The sequence below is a fragment of the Rattus norvegicus genome, chromosome X (assembly GCF_021556685.1).
Source record: "Rattus norvegicus strain SHRSP/BbbUtx chromosome X, alternate assembly SHRSP_T2T, whole genome shotgun sequence".
NCBI classification, from domain to species: domain Eukaryota; kingdom Metazoa; phylum Chordata; class Mammalia; order Rodentia; family Muridae; genus Rattus; species Rattus norvegicus.
The window spans coordinates 108,092,724-108,107,026 of record NC_141554.1 but is presented as its reverse complement, the minus strand read 5'-3'; the positions used below and the strand labels follow the sequence as shown (position 1 = coordinate 108,107,026).

General features: G+C 42.4%; 1 non-coding gene and 1 pseudogene across 1 annotated transcript; one reads left to right on the top strand and one right to left on the bottom strand.

Annotated features, from left to right (window-relative positions):
* Positions 1–9,907: 9,907 nt before the first annotated feature.
* On the bottom strand, positions 9,908–14,277 carry LOC134484201 (presenilin-associated rhomboid-like protein, mitochondrial; annotated as a pseudogene).
* Positions 11,218–11,286, top strand: LOC134484240 (transfer RNA valine (anticodon UAC)). The gene has a single exon. It is a non-coding gene; the product is annotated as a tRNA-Val (tRNA).
* Positions 14,278–14,303: the final 26 nt, after the last annotated feature.

Sequence of the window (14,303 nt, the reverse complement as noted above, 5' to 3'; positions counted from 1 at the left end):
GGGTCTCCTGGACTGCTGAGACATGGAAAGATAAGGGGAGGTGCACTTGAGGCTCAAGGCTAGGGGCTACCATTAAAGAAATCAGCCGCCCATGTATTTGTGAGAATGTGTCTGGACTCGGTGTGTTCCTTTGATATTTGTGTCTTTTGCTTCTTTGAGATGGTTGGTGTCGTGTACTCCACACTTGCAGGACCTCACTATATAACCAACGAAGATATTGAAGTCCTGACTCTCCTCCATCTGATTCCCAATGCTGGGATTTGGTGCTTATCCCAGCATGCTTAGGTACTTGTTTATCTTGACAATATAGCACACTCTCTCACTTCTGTAGGTACACAATGTGTTTTCACATCAAGTACCATTGTTTCTACATTTCTTTCATTATATAATGTCATAACTCCCCCCTGATTTTTACTTAAACTTAGGCATACGTGCTTGTATTTAAGTGTTCATGATATTATTTGTATGTCTTTAAATAAGGTATATGTCTCGTAAAGGATTAGTTTTATATTCTATTTCAATAGGTAATAAGATTGTCTTGTTTCTAATAAGGTATATCTATTTATATTATTTACATATATGTATATGTTTGCTTAACATGTCAATGCCAGAGGACAACTTGCAGGAGTGTTCCTCTGCTTAGGTCATGTGGGTCCTGGGGATCCATTGTAGGCCATGAGTGCAGTGCCAGGCACCATTGTACGAGTTACCACACATACATTTTAATATGATCCATATATATGGTCACTTGGGTTCAGTTCTGTCCCTGTGTTTGTAAGTTCGTATTTCATGCCCATAGTTGCAGAAAATCTTCTACTGGGCTGTGAATATCACTGTACTAATTTTTGAGTCTTGAGAATGAACTAGGGTCTAACTCTTGCAAATCCTATGCTCTGACACTGAGAAATTTCCCCCAGACACAGGAAATCTACTTTATTGGCCGTTTGTTTTGAAGTAGTATATAGTGCAGCACTCATCTTTTGCAGTTGGTTTTTTAATTGACTTCTGTTTGTGTGGGGTATATCAGACCCCACACCTTCCAAATGTCTGCCAAGTTGTGTCTCTACCGCCAACTTTCATTCCCATCCAAATATTAACTCTTAGAGTAGTTACTGCATTTACTGATTGATTGATTAATCCATCCATTCATTTATTTATTCATTTAGTCATCTATCTATTGTCCTGCGCTATCGTCCCACCAGCAAGAACGCATGCTCAGACACACGAATCCTTCTGCAGCAAAGCGTTTATTATATCTTAAAGAGCGGGACTCGGGGCGCCACCATGGCGCAGCTTATATACACCCTAGTGCGGCGCATCCACACCTGATTGGTCGCTTACCCATGATCTCATAGGCTCGCCCCAGAGTGGGCAAAGGCCTGGCAAGAAGACACTCTTGCACATGCGCACACAGTTAACTTCCTGAAAGGAAGTCAGGCTGGCGAGGAGGAAGCCATCTTGTAATGGCAAATGCTATCCCGGCTTTCCACGTGGGGCGCAGTGGAAGCCAGCGCCATCTTGTGGAGGCGAATGTTATTGCGGCTCTCCACATCTCCCCCTTATTGTTTTACTAGTATGAGGCTGGTCTAGGTCCCTGCAGTTACGTCCGTCCGCTGTGGCTCCTGTCTTAGGTCGTTCCTCCATGTCACAGCCTTATCCGTCGTAGGGCAACCCTATCGCCACTGGGCCCCGTGTCTTAGATTGGTCTGTGCATGAGGAAAGTTGCCCGTCTCTGGATACCGCAGTGCTGTGTGACAGTAACTGCTAAACGACCTAGGGCGAACTCTACAAAAGAGGCCAGCCAGAAAATGAGTTAGTGGGGAAATCATGATCACCCTATCGCGTCCAATGAGGAAACCTCAGCGATGTAGAAGGGCTGATCCAAGAATCATTGAGTCTCTCTCATCCCAGAGTAATGGATCCACAATTCCATGGGGTGCAAGAGCAGAGAACTCAGATGCCGACTAATTAACCAATTCTAGGGGAGGCCCCTTGTTCAATGGCCACAAGTGCCTGAGTGACAACGACATTGTCATGTTTCTGTTGAGATCTGAGTTTGCAAACCAACCATAGCATGAACACTAATCCACAGCATAGGGCTGCACCAAACAGAGCCACTCCCGATAAGTAGTGGGCACCTCATCTGGTTCTCCTCAGCTGCTACCACCAAGGGCCGTAGTCAAGCCGCTCCTATAACAAAATTTAGAATTCCCAATTGGTAGCAACTACTCCAGAAAGTTCACCCACTGTGCTTGCCTAACAATAGAATGGGGGTAGGGTAACTCCAGACACTGCAGACACAATGGCTGCAGCGGTAATGGCTGCTACAATAGCAGTGAAGATAACGAGTTCTTTCCCAGGACAGTTTAGGATCAGCCATTCTTCTCTGGAACAACCAGCAGGCAAGGGAACCATGTCTGAGATCTGCACAACCAGGGCAGAGTTCCCCAGTCCACAGCAGCTTCACACAAGTGGCATTCCTGTGAAGCTACAGACTGCAAACTAACAACACCAATCAAGGCAGCAAGAGTCGCCAGGGGAATGAGGGGGACAGGAGTAACAGCTGGAGTCCAGTCTTCTCTGGAAAGCAGCAGTGCACAGAGGGTCTAAGCGTAGGCCACAGTGGGACGGGACACACGCAGCGGTAACACTGACTGTAGCAACGCCAAAATCTCTGTGATGACAAAAGATGAGGGGGGATCTTCCATCTTCCTCTCAGGGCAGAGGAATGACTCTAGGGACCCGAACCACGAGAGCTGAATCTTCATGCAACCAGGATCAGCAAGTCTCACCAGCCACCTCTGGCAGCTGGCATACTCTTGTAGCATCCTGTAGAAAAAAACACAAAGATTCCCTCTTCCCCATATAAAATATCTGAACAGGATCATGCCAATATGTGAATCTTTCTATTTCACCTAGGCAGAAGTATGTCTAGTTGTAGGGTGCCATAAACACTCAGAGTTCCTTGGCATCCAAATTTTAAAATTGAAATAAAAGGAGCATTATTTAGCATACAGGGATAACTCCCCCTTTTTAATTATCAAAATATTAGAAAGAATGAGATTTTTTTGACTAATTGTTCCTATGTAAAGCCTATAATCTGTCTGGTATCATTGTCCTCCCTTGTTAAGGAGTCTAGGCAATCCAGTTTGAGTTCTTAATGTCCTATAAAGTAACAGTATTTAGTGTTCTTAACCACTAAGCCATCTCTCTAGCTCCTCACAAACTTTATTTACCTAAACATAAGCATTAATTAGAAATGCCAAATCCTGTAAATATTGTCCAGATTCAGTTGTACTAGAAATCCCTGAGGTAGCAGGGTGAGGCTGGGAATTGAAAGTAAGCAAATGGAGTCTTCCTCTTTTCATATCAACTCCATTACCATTTTCAAAGAGCTGGGTCTATGGTTTTGTTTAGTTGTCTGAGCCAGAGCACTGAAAGGACAGTGAGTTGTCAGGCAATTCACACTGAAATGATCACTCACTGATTTCATGTAGAAAACTTGCCTCTAGTAAAGCATTAAGTAATTGACACCAATTGTAAACCACAAGCTATACATTGGCTATCAGTATGTAAATTGAAAGCTTGATTTAAAAACAGTGACTAAAGCACGGAATTTAATAATCTGTGCTGCAGCAGCACAAACTCAAGAGAATAAACAAGTGATCCAATCATACATGTAGCCTTTTAATTAGATGAACCACCAAAAAATACACTAAGCTCATTTCCTATGGGTTGTATGTACAAATTTACAGTAAATACAACAGCATGTAAAGAGTAAAATTATCAACTTTGCCTGAAAAATTTGTATAAGTGATAGACCAAATATCAGTATTTTGTAATAACCAATTTAACTGTTGTTTGGAATAAGATATGTTTTACCAGGTTTCTTTTTAAAATACTTTCATGACTCTAGCCTACAATTCTGTATTAACACAACTGAAGCTTTATCTCCAATGAGGATAACAAAGTTAAGACCTCTGGTAAGGTGAGGTACTTAGCCAACTAACATATCCTTAGAAGCTTAAAATTAGTTTTAAATATTCTTTTCTGGAGTAGTGTAACAGCTACTCCCCAAATATTAAAGCTCATTTTGAGAGCAAAGGTTTGTAGTAAAAATTTCCATATACACTGAAAGATTTAAGTTCTAACTTCTTACATTGAAGAAGCAACAAAATTACCTAATATAAGGCTGTTAGCCATTCTTTTGTAAAAAAATTTTAATGATATCACTTCATGGACTCTCTAAAATTATAAGCAAGCTCACAAAATGAAAACTCACAATCGCCAGGATGTAAATAAATTGCATAAAAACAATCCTCTAAATCTATCTTGAAATGGCAGTTGGAGTAAGCAAACTGGCTGTACTGCTCTCACAAGTTCTAAAACCTCATCAATCCTTCGTAAATCCTGTAACAATCTCTACCTGTTTGATTTTTCTCAATTACAAATAAGTTTGAGTTAGTCAATGTAACACTGGCAATCTTTAATCACAATCCTTAAGCTCTCCTTGTACCACCAGAGCACAACACAACTTTAGAAAGTCACCTGAGTTCTGAGTATGTGACTAGGCAGTTGTTCTTGGGGCAGTGGAATTAGCATCAAAATACAGTAACTTCAGGGCAAACCACAACTTTGGAAAGCAAAACTCAACCTCCAACAACCTAGTCTCCAAAATCTAGTCTCCAAAACAACAAGTCTATCCTTCATGCTACAAAGTTTGACTGCCAGTTCCTACATATGAACGCACGATGGTGCAGTCTCCAATACCTCAACAGAGACATTGTCCTAAATTCTTTTAGAAGCCTGGTTTCTAGAGTAATAATTCCATAAAAATATTATCTCAATTTAGACCTGTTTCCCTAGGTTGGCCCATGTCACATGTTATCTAGAATGACTTCATCCAAATTACCAGCTTTATGTCAACTTTCTATTACCAATATTATACCTTTTTAACCATATCCAATAACTTAAAAGCCAATAGTCCATAACCAAGGCATGTAGAGCATATTTATACATTTAAAACCAATGAGAAACAAAATTGAAGTGGCTACACATATCTTTAATATTTGGACCAAGCACCATTTTTACCTTTTTAGCTATGATTTTAAGAGAAGCACCTTGTCACCTGTTGAGTCTAATAATCAGCTCATGTAGACGCTCACCCCTGGGCAGCTTCTCCAGCTGACCTAGACACCTGGCTACAGGTACAGTGCTCCAAGGACTGACTGAAACTGTTTTTTATTCATTTGTTCCTTTTTTGAAACGAGTTAAAACCAAATCAAGGTGTGAACGACTGGCAGATAAAGTTTTTACCATTTTCTCTTTTGAACATGAAACATAAAACATTTAAGCAACAAGAAACAAAAACCACAGACATAAACTGACAGACATGGACAGCTTGGTGCACCAAGGACAGACAATAGACAAAGGGGAAAAACTAGATGGTGTTCCACTAAAGGGACCCACATTCGAATAGGAGTCAGCAGAGAGGTAGGATTTCCCCTTTCCCACCACTTCCACGGTGACCATACACTCGAGTGGAGTTGATATGGACGATGGATTGTCTCAGTTCCTGGACTAGTCCATCAACGTGTTGAAGCCAAATTCCTGTAAGATACTGAGATATATTATGGGGTATCTAAGCAGCATGACTGACATTCACAAATGGTATGGAAGTGAATCTTTTTGTTTGATTCTCCTGAATAAGTTTTTCAGGCGGTCTACCTCTAACAAATCTGATCAGTATGACTCTGTGAAGTTTAAACAAAATTATCAGCCTTGACCACAAAGGATCCATAACTTTCGGTCTCTTCACAGTGGCTCTCCACCTAGGCCCATATCTTTCTTCTTCATAGCAAGCTGTCTCATCTTCTAAATCCTCTTCTTCAGAGAAGCTAAGCTCGTCTGTTTCTGAACTACCAAGCTCTAAAGCCTCTAACTCCTTTACCGGATAAAGGCTTCTCCTTTTCAGAGCTTTCTTCTCCTTTCTCTGTTTCTCTCCCGGGGCGTTCTTTCCCCTATCTCTCACTCCCTCAGATCTAAAGTCTTTGGGAGGGTCTGTTTTCTTACTTGTACCTTTTCTTTTCTCTTTGAACTCTTTAATCTTTTATCCCGCTCTGTTTTTGACATGCTGTCTTGTAACTCCCCTAGCACTCGCTGTCCTGCTATTACTGTTGGGTGGCATTTCTCATCTTCTAGGCACGACCTCTGATGGTGCCTAGCAGCAGCCGCAAAATCAAAAACCAAAAGAGAAAGAATGAAGGCTGATAAAACGATAACAAAAGCCTCCACCGCATCTTCTAATGGGGGAGAGAAGTGAAAGAGGTCAAGACCAAACATATCTCTCAGAGCTTACCCTAGACACTGCAGTTCTGTATCCTCTCCGCGGACGAAATGTATATAAGAAATACTCAAGTTAATAATAAAAAAATGGGGTTCAGAGCTAAACAGAGAATTCACAGCTGAGGAATGCCGAATGGATGAGAAACACCTAAAGAAATGTTCAACATCTTTAGTCATAAGGGAAATGCAAATCAATACAACCCTGAGATTTCACCTCACACCAGTGAGAATGGCTAAGACCAAAAACTCAGGTGACAGCAGATGCTGGCGAGGGTGCGGAGAAAGAGGAACACTCCTCCATTGTTGGTGGGATTGCAGACTGGTAAAAACCATTCTGGAAATCAGTCTGGAGGTTCCTCAGAACATTGGACATTGAACTGCCTGAGGATCCCGCTATACCTCTCTTGGGCATATACCCAAAAGATGCCCCAACATATAAAAAAGACACGTGCTCCACTATGTTCATCGCAGCCTTATTTATAATAGCCAGAAGCTGGAAAGAACCCAGATGCCCTTCAACAGAGGAATGGATACAGAAAATATGGTACATCTACACAATGGAATATTACTCAGCTATCAAAAACAATGACTTTATGAAATTCATAGGCAAATGGTTGGAACTGGAAAATATCATCCTGAGTGAGCTAACCCAATCACAGAAAGACATACATGGTATGCACTCATTGATAAGTGGCTATTAGCCCAACTGCTTGAATTACCCTAGATGCCTAGAACAAATGAAACTCAAGACGGATGATCAAAATGTGAATGCTTCACTCCTTCTTTAAAAGGGGGAACAAGAATACCCTTGGCAGGGAATAGACAGGCAAAGATTAAAACAGACACAGAAGGAACACCCATTCAGAGCCTGCTCCACATGTGGCCTACACATATACAGCCATCCAATAAGACAAGATAGAAGCAAAGAAGTGCAGGCCGACAGAAGCCGGATGTAGATCGCTCCTGAGAGAAACAACCAGAATACAGCAAATACAGAGGCGAATGCCAGCACCAAACCACTGAACTGAGAATAGGACCCCCATTGAAGGAGTCGGGGGGGACTGGAAGAGCTTGAAGGGGCTCGTGACCCCATATGTACAAACAATGCCAAGCAACCAGAGCTTCCAGGGACTAAGCCACTGCCTAAAGACTATACATGGACTGACCCAGGACCCTGACCTCATAGGTAGCAATGAATATCCTAGTAAGAGCACCAGTGGAACGGGAAGCCCTGGGTCCTGCTAAGACTGAACCCCCAGTGAACTAGACTGTTGGGGTGAGGTGGCAGTGGGGGGAGGTTGGGGAGGGGAACACCCATAAGGAAGGGGGGGAGGGATTAGGGGGATGTTTGCCCGGAAATCGGGAAAGGGAATAACACTCGAAATGTATATGAGAAATACTCAAGTTGGAGTTAGGGATTTAGTTCAGTGGTACAGCGCTTGCCTAGCAAGCACAAGGCCCTGGGTTCGGTCCCCAGCCCTGAAAAAAAGAAAAAAGAAGAAGAAGAAAAAAGAAATACTCAAGTTAATAAAATATATATATAGCAGACAAAAAATAAAGAAATAATTTTCATGTTAAAAAAGTGGGGTAGACACTGAACTGAGAATAGGTCCCCTGTTGAAGGAATCAGAGAAAGAACTGGAAGAGCTTGAAGGGGCTCGAGACCCCAAAAGTACAACAATGCCAAGCAACCAGAGCTTCCAGGGACTAAGCCACTACCTAAAGACTGTACATGGACTGACCCTGGACTCTGACCCCATATGTAGCAATGAATATCCTAGTAAGAGCACCAGTGGAAGGGGAAGCCCTGGGTCCTGCTAAGACTGAACCCCCAGTGAACTAGTCTATGGGGGGAGGGCGGCAATGGGGGGAGGGTTGGGAGGGGAACACCCATAAGGAAGGGGAGGGGGGAGGGGAATGTTTGCCCGGAAACCGGGAAAGGGAATAACATTCGAAATGTATATAAGAAATACCCAAGTTAATAAAAAAAAATATTGGGATTAAAAAAAAAAGTGGGGTAGAGAGCTAAACAAAGAATTCTCAGTTTACGAATATCAAATGGCTGAGAAGCACCTAAAGAAATGTTTAAAATCCTTAGTCATCAGGGAATTGCAAATCAAAATAACCCTGAGATCCACCTCACATCAGTCAGAATAGCTAAGATCAAAAACTCAGGTAACAGCAGATGCTGGCAAGAATGTGGAGAAAAAGGAACATTCCTCCATTGTTGGTGGGATTGCAAACTGGTTCAACCACTCTGGAAATCAGTCTGGAGGTTCCTCAGAAAATTGGACATGAAAGTACTTGAGGGCCCAGCTATAACTCTCTGGGGCACATACCAAAAAGATTCTCCAACATACAACAAAAACACATGCTCCATTATGTTCATAGCAGACTTATTTATAATAGCCAGAAGCTGGAAAGAACCCAGATGCCCTTCAACAGAGGAATGAATACAGAAAATGTGTTACATCTACACAATGGAGTACTACTCAGCTATCAAAAACAGTGACTTCATGAAATATATAGGCAAATGATAGAAGTAGAAAGTATCATCCTGGGGCTGGGGATTTAGCTCAGTGGTAGAGCGCTTACCTAGGAAGCGCAAGGCCCTGGGTTCGGTCCCCAGCTCCAAAAAAAAAAAAAAAAAAAAAAGAAAGTATCATCCTGATTGAGGTAATCCAATCACAGAAAAGCACACATGGTATGAAGTCGCTGATACGTGGATTTTAGCCCAAAAGCTCAAATTACCCAAAATACAATCCACACACCACATGAAAATCAGAAAGAAGGATGACCAAAGTGCGGATGATTGACTCCTTCTTAAAAGGGGGAACAAAAATATTCATAGGAGGGGAGGTGGAGGCAAAGTTTATAGCAGAGATTGAAGGAATGGCCATTCACACCCGACCCCACATGTGGCCCATATATATACAGCCACCAAAACTAGTTAAGATGGATGAAGCAAAGAAGTGCAGGCCGACAGGAACCGGAGAGGGATGTCTCTTGAGAGACACAACCAGAACATGTCAAATACAGAGGTGAATGCTAGCAGCAAACCATTGAACTGAGAAGAGAGATACCCGTGGGAGGAATTAGAGAAAGGATTGAAAGCGCTAAAGGGGCTTGCAACCCCATAAGAACAACAATGCCAACCAACCAGAGCTACCAGGGACTAAACCACTACCCAAAGACTATACACAGACTGACCCAAGGCTCCAAATGCATATGTAGCACAGAATAGACTTGTTGGGTCACCAGTGGAAGGGGAAGCTCTTGGTCCTGCGAAGGTTGGACCCCCAGTGCAGGGGAACATCGGAGGAGTCGTAAGCTGTCTGGAAGGGAGGGAAACACCCTTATGGGGAAGGGGAGAGGAAGGGGGACGAGGGAGGGTATAGGGTGGTTAAGGACAGAAAACCCCGGGGGCTGGGGATTTAGCTCAGTGGTAGAGCGCTTACCTAGGAAGCGCAAGGCCCTGGGTTCGGTCCTCAGCTCCGAAAAAAAGAACCAAAAAAAAAAAAAACTTAAGGACAGAAAACCCCGCAAGGGGAAAATTTGAAATTTAAATAAAGAAATATAACCTATAAAAAATTATCCAGCCCTGAAACATCACTGCTGGTTCCAAGAAAATGATTACTTTTAAGGCATTGCCTGCTATTAAAGCAAAAACGCGGAGGAAGATGACAAGGGTCCTCCAGTCTGGAATCGTGGTGCAGATTGCAGCCAGAATTGCCATGATTGATCCTGAAGCACCAAGGGAAGGTCCTTATTTTAATGTGGCAACTTTACACACATAACTGACAAAATTCAAAATGATACATGAAGACATGAAAATTGGTACAACCTATTATTGACCCAAAATGTTCTCTATGCTGGATGAGAAGCTGCACAAAACAGACATATTTTTGCCGTGAGGAATAAGGAGAAATTGTGGACAGAAATATTGGAGACCAAAGGACTTCTGAGGCTGGGTTGTGTGTACAGAATATGTGCATGGTCAGATGCAGGGAATGCAGGGTGTCCATAAGCAGAATAAGAGAGATGTGGTGATTAGGATGCCTGTCACCCGCTTCTGGCCAACACCTAGACTATTACACCACTTGTGAATCTTCTTTCTGATGTCTACTTTCTGTTGTGGGCATATGCTGTCCAACCATTAACTTTTATGTCATCAACATTAATCTGTACCCTGGATTTCAGTGATTCAAATAGCTAAATATAGCTGATTCACATGCACAGCCTGTGACCTCTATAGTGGAATTAAAGCCTTCTGTCGAGTTGATATAAGCTAGACATAAGATTAAAAAAAAACTGTTTCCATCAGAGGCTGGATCAAGATACTTCTCTTGTATGCTTCTTCACTTGACCCTGTGTTTGATCTTCAAGGTTCTTTCTTCCTCAGAACATTTGTAAATGTACAATGTTGCCTAAGATAAAATTTATACCCGGATTTGGTCAGGCGCAGAGCCTGGGTCTGAGAGAGTTCCTGGTAGGCTCCATAGAAGGGAGGCCCAGAAGACTAAAGGCAACCGTAGACTCGCTGTACCCAACCTCAGAATGCCATCTACCCAATCCCTGCTTCAATATTGCCTGATGTTCCTAATCCTTCAGAAGCACATTCTAATGAATTTAGCACAATAGTCTCAAGTGATGTAGGTCTGCCATGTTTTGCAGAGCACAAAATTTGTTGTGGTTCTTGATCTTGTTTTGTTTGCATTGGAAATCGATTCTTTTCCCATAGAAGTGATGACATAAAAATTGTCGATAATGATATGCAAATATGTGATATAAATATCTTCAGGCACCATAAAAAGTAGCTTGAGTCTCTGTCACTTCATATAGGCTGGAAAGAGGTCTGGAGTGAGGCTTTGAGTTGTAGCTCAGTGGTAGAGCGCATACCTTACACGTATGTTGTCCCGGGTTCGATTCCCGGCCTCTCCAAGCTTTTTGTTTTTTTTCTCTTCAGGATCAGTTTCTAGACAGGATCTAGAAGACGTGTCGGTAAAGACCTCCGTAGTCTGGGCCGTATGGTCAAAGTGCTCATCTATAACCGTGACAACAATATTCCACTCTAACCTTGAAGACGTTCCCATGGAGACCTCTTAGTCTGGGGAGTACAGCGTGGTCATCGCTCTGGGATTATGTTTCCTCACAGCTTCTGCCTTCATGCTGCTGGCAGTTTCCTAGTGGGTATGCTTTCTCGGGTGAACGACGTCAAGGAAGAATGACTTCTGCTTTGAGAGAAATAAGGGAGGATACTGTGTAGGAGAAAAGTCTGTTTCAGGGACAGGATCAAGACACTTTCTTCTATGTTTCCCCCCTTGACCCTGTGTTTGATCTTCAAGGTTCATTCTTCCTCGGTGCTTTTCCAAACTCACATTTGCTTGCTGAAGAAATAACTTCAACCCTTGTCAGGGAGCCCCAGAGACTGAGTCTCAGACATGTCAGTAACCGAAGCCCACTGGAGGCACCCATTCATGACCACAGCCGCAGCCTCACTCTACCCAAACTCTCAATGCCATCTTCCCAACCTATGCCAGACCGGACATACCCTGCAGTCACTCATTATTATTAATTTGACATGATACTGACAATTCATTGTGGGTCTGCCATGTTTTGAAGAATTATGATTTCTTTTATTTTTAAAAGTTTGAGTTTTAATTTATACAGAAAATAAAACACAGGTACTGTTCAGCTGTACTGTAAATCTGAGTTAAATTTGAAGCAAGCCTAGATATCAAAACATTACATAAATATTTGTGTTGATAGAATACTCATATTAATATCTCTACTTATCCGATCAGGTGTAGATGTTAAAAGTTACGAACTCTAACACCTAGTGTTAGGTCAAATAAAATGCTTGCATACAAGTTTATACACCGATAAAGGGCTGTGTGTAGAACACATACATTCTCACTGAGGAACCATTTCACACTCGAGGGAATGAACATTACCTTTTTATGTATAAAATGAGACATAGATAAGGTACATAAAAGAGTCATAAAGTATGTCGGTGACCGGGAGGGAGAATCCTGTTCACTCTGGTGTTAAAGTTACACAGGGAGGGTGGAAATGTAGCTCAGTTTTAGAACATTTGTGTAGAATATACAAGGTCCTGTGACTTACACCCAGTATGGACCACAAAGGATCACACAGAGGGAGGCACTCAGAGCAAAGGAAGGCAAGAGACCCTTAGGCGAGCCAGTATACCCTGAGTCCAGAAAAATAAAGACTTCACAAAACCATGACTAAGCCATTATATAACTATGGGGAGTAACCAGAAACAGGGAAAGGCCCAAAACTCATTTCTTCGTGTCAGTGGGGGATAGAGTGAGGGGGTGGATTTTTAAGGTAATTGGTAAGTTTGAAGTGAGCAGGTTTGAAGCCGGAGAGCGTTCCTTGCATTGGCCTAACCTTTTTGTACCTGTTGTCATTTTTCAATAAACGTTTTTCTAATTTGTTTTTAAAAAAGATTCTTGTTCTTAATACTATTACTTTGTTTTTGTTGAGTATATTTTCTTTTTTCATAAAAGACATCCCATAGCAGCTCTTGATTTGAAATTATTAATTGCAGGCAGTGAAGAGATGCAGATGCCGGCATGTTGTGAAAGTGTTGCAGCTCCCTGTAGCTGTAGCCATGTTGCTTCAGTCTCCTAGGTTTATATGGACTGTGATGGAAGGACTGTTACCCTTGATGATGTAGCTCAGTGGTAGAGCGGCTGCCTTGCGTTCTAGTGGACCCGGGTTCGACTCCCAGCATCTCGGGGGTCCTTTTTGTGTTCTGGTTTTGTTTCTTCACAAGATATCCAGGCTTTAATTTTTTGCTGGGAGAGCATATATGCATAGGTAATTACTGGTTAAAGCGTTCATCTAGGACCATAAGGACAATGGTCATCAATAATCCAGTTATTTCCCTGAGGTTTTAATAGTCTGGTGAGTACAGCGTGGATGTGCCTCCAGGATTGTTTTGTTCTGAGCTTGAGTGAAGCTCTGCTTTCAAGCAGGTGGCAGTTTCCCTAGTGGGTGGCTTTCTCAGGTGACAGATAGCAAGGGTCAATGAGTTCTGCTTGGAGAGAAAAGAAGGGAGGATTGGGCGGAACGTTCCTAGTTACTGAACAGAGAACTGGAGCGTTGTGGTTGCCATGGAAACCAATGTCCCTGTGGACTCCGTTAAAATGTCTACTTAGGTGATGTAGTGATGGGAGCATTCTCTGTAGCCAAGCTTATGTGTTCCCAGAGGTGAGCACTTGAATTTCTCTGAGGGAGGGAAGACAGATGCAACTATCCTTGACCCGAGTATCTATGTATGTATATATGTATGTACACACACACACACACACACACACACACACACACACACACACACACACAACTACAGTATAATATATGAGCGGGAACGTCTGTCAGAGGAGAGGCGTTCTCACATGCCTACAGGAATCTCAGAGCCCTGTAGGATAATATAGTCCCTCAGAAGAATCTGAAGGGAAATACTTTCTCCTACAGTTCTGTTTAAGCTTCTACAACTTTCCTAATGGAGCCATTAGGCAGGAAACAAACATTTAAAACTAGAGCACGTCAGGAACACTTCATTTTCAAAACCAATTCTCAGAAGGTGAGCCGCGATTCCTTCTGCCATTTCAAGGGGCTTTGTTTGAGAAAGTTCCGGGGAAACATAATGGGAAACTTTGTTCTTTACTGGCCACATACATTCATCAATAAGTGTAATTTAAGTCTTACAGAAAGAGCTAGAGTTATCAGTTACAGTAACATAAGACACTAAGGACATTAGCGAACCAGCCATGTGTGGATGTCAGAGAACAATCCTTGGGAGATGATTCTCTCCTTTCTCCAGAGCAACAAATGACTTACCAGCCAAATCACGATGACACCCCAGTAAGTCCTACTCTCAGATGTGCTGATTGTACTTTCCATTATGTTTCCTGAGCATCTGCTGTCCG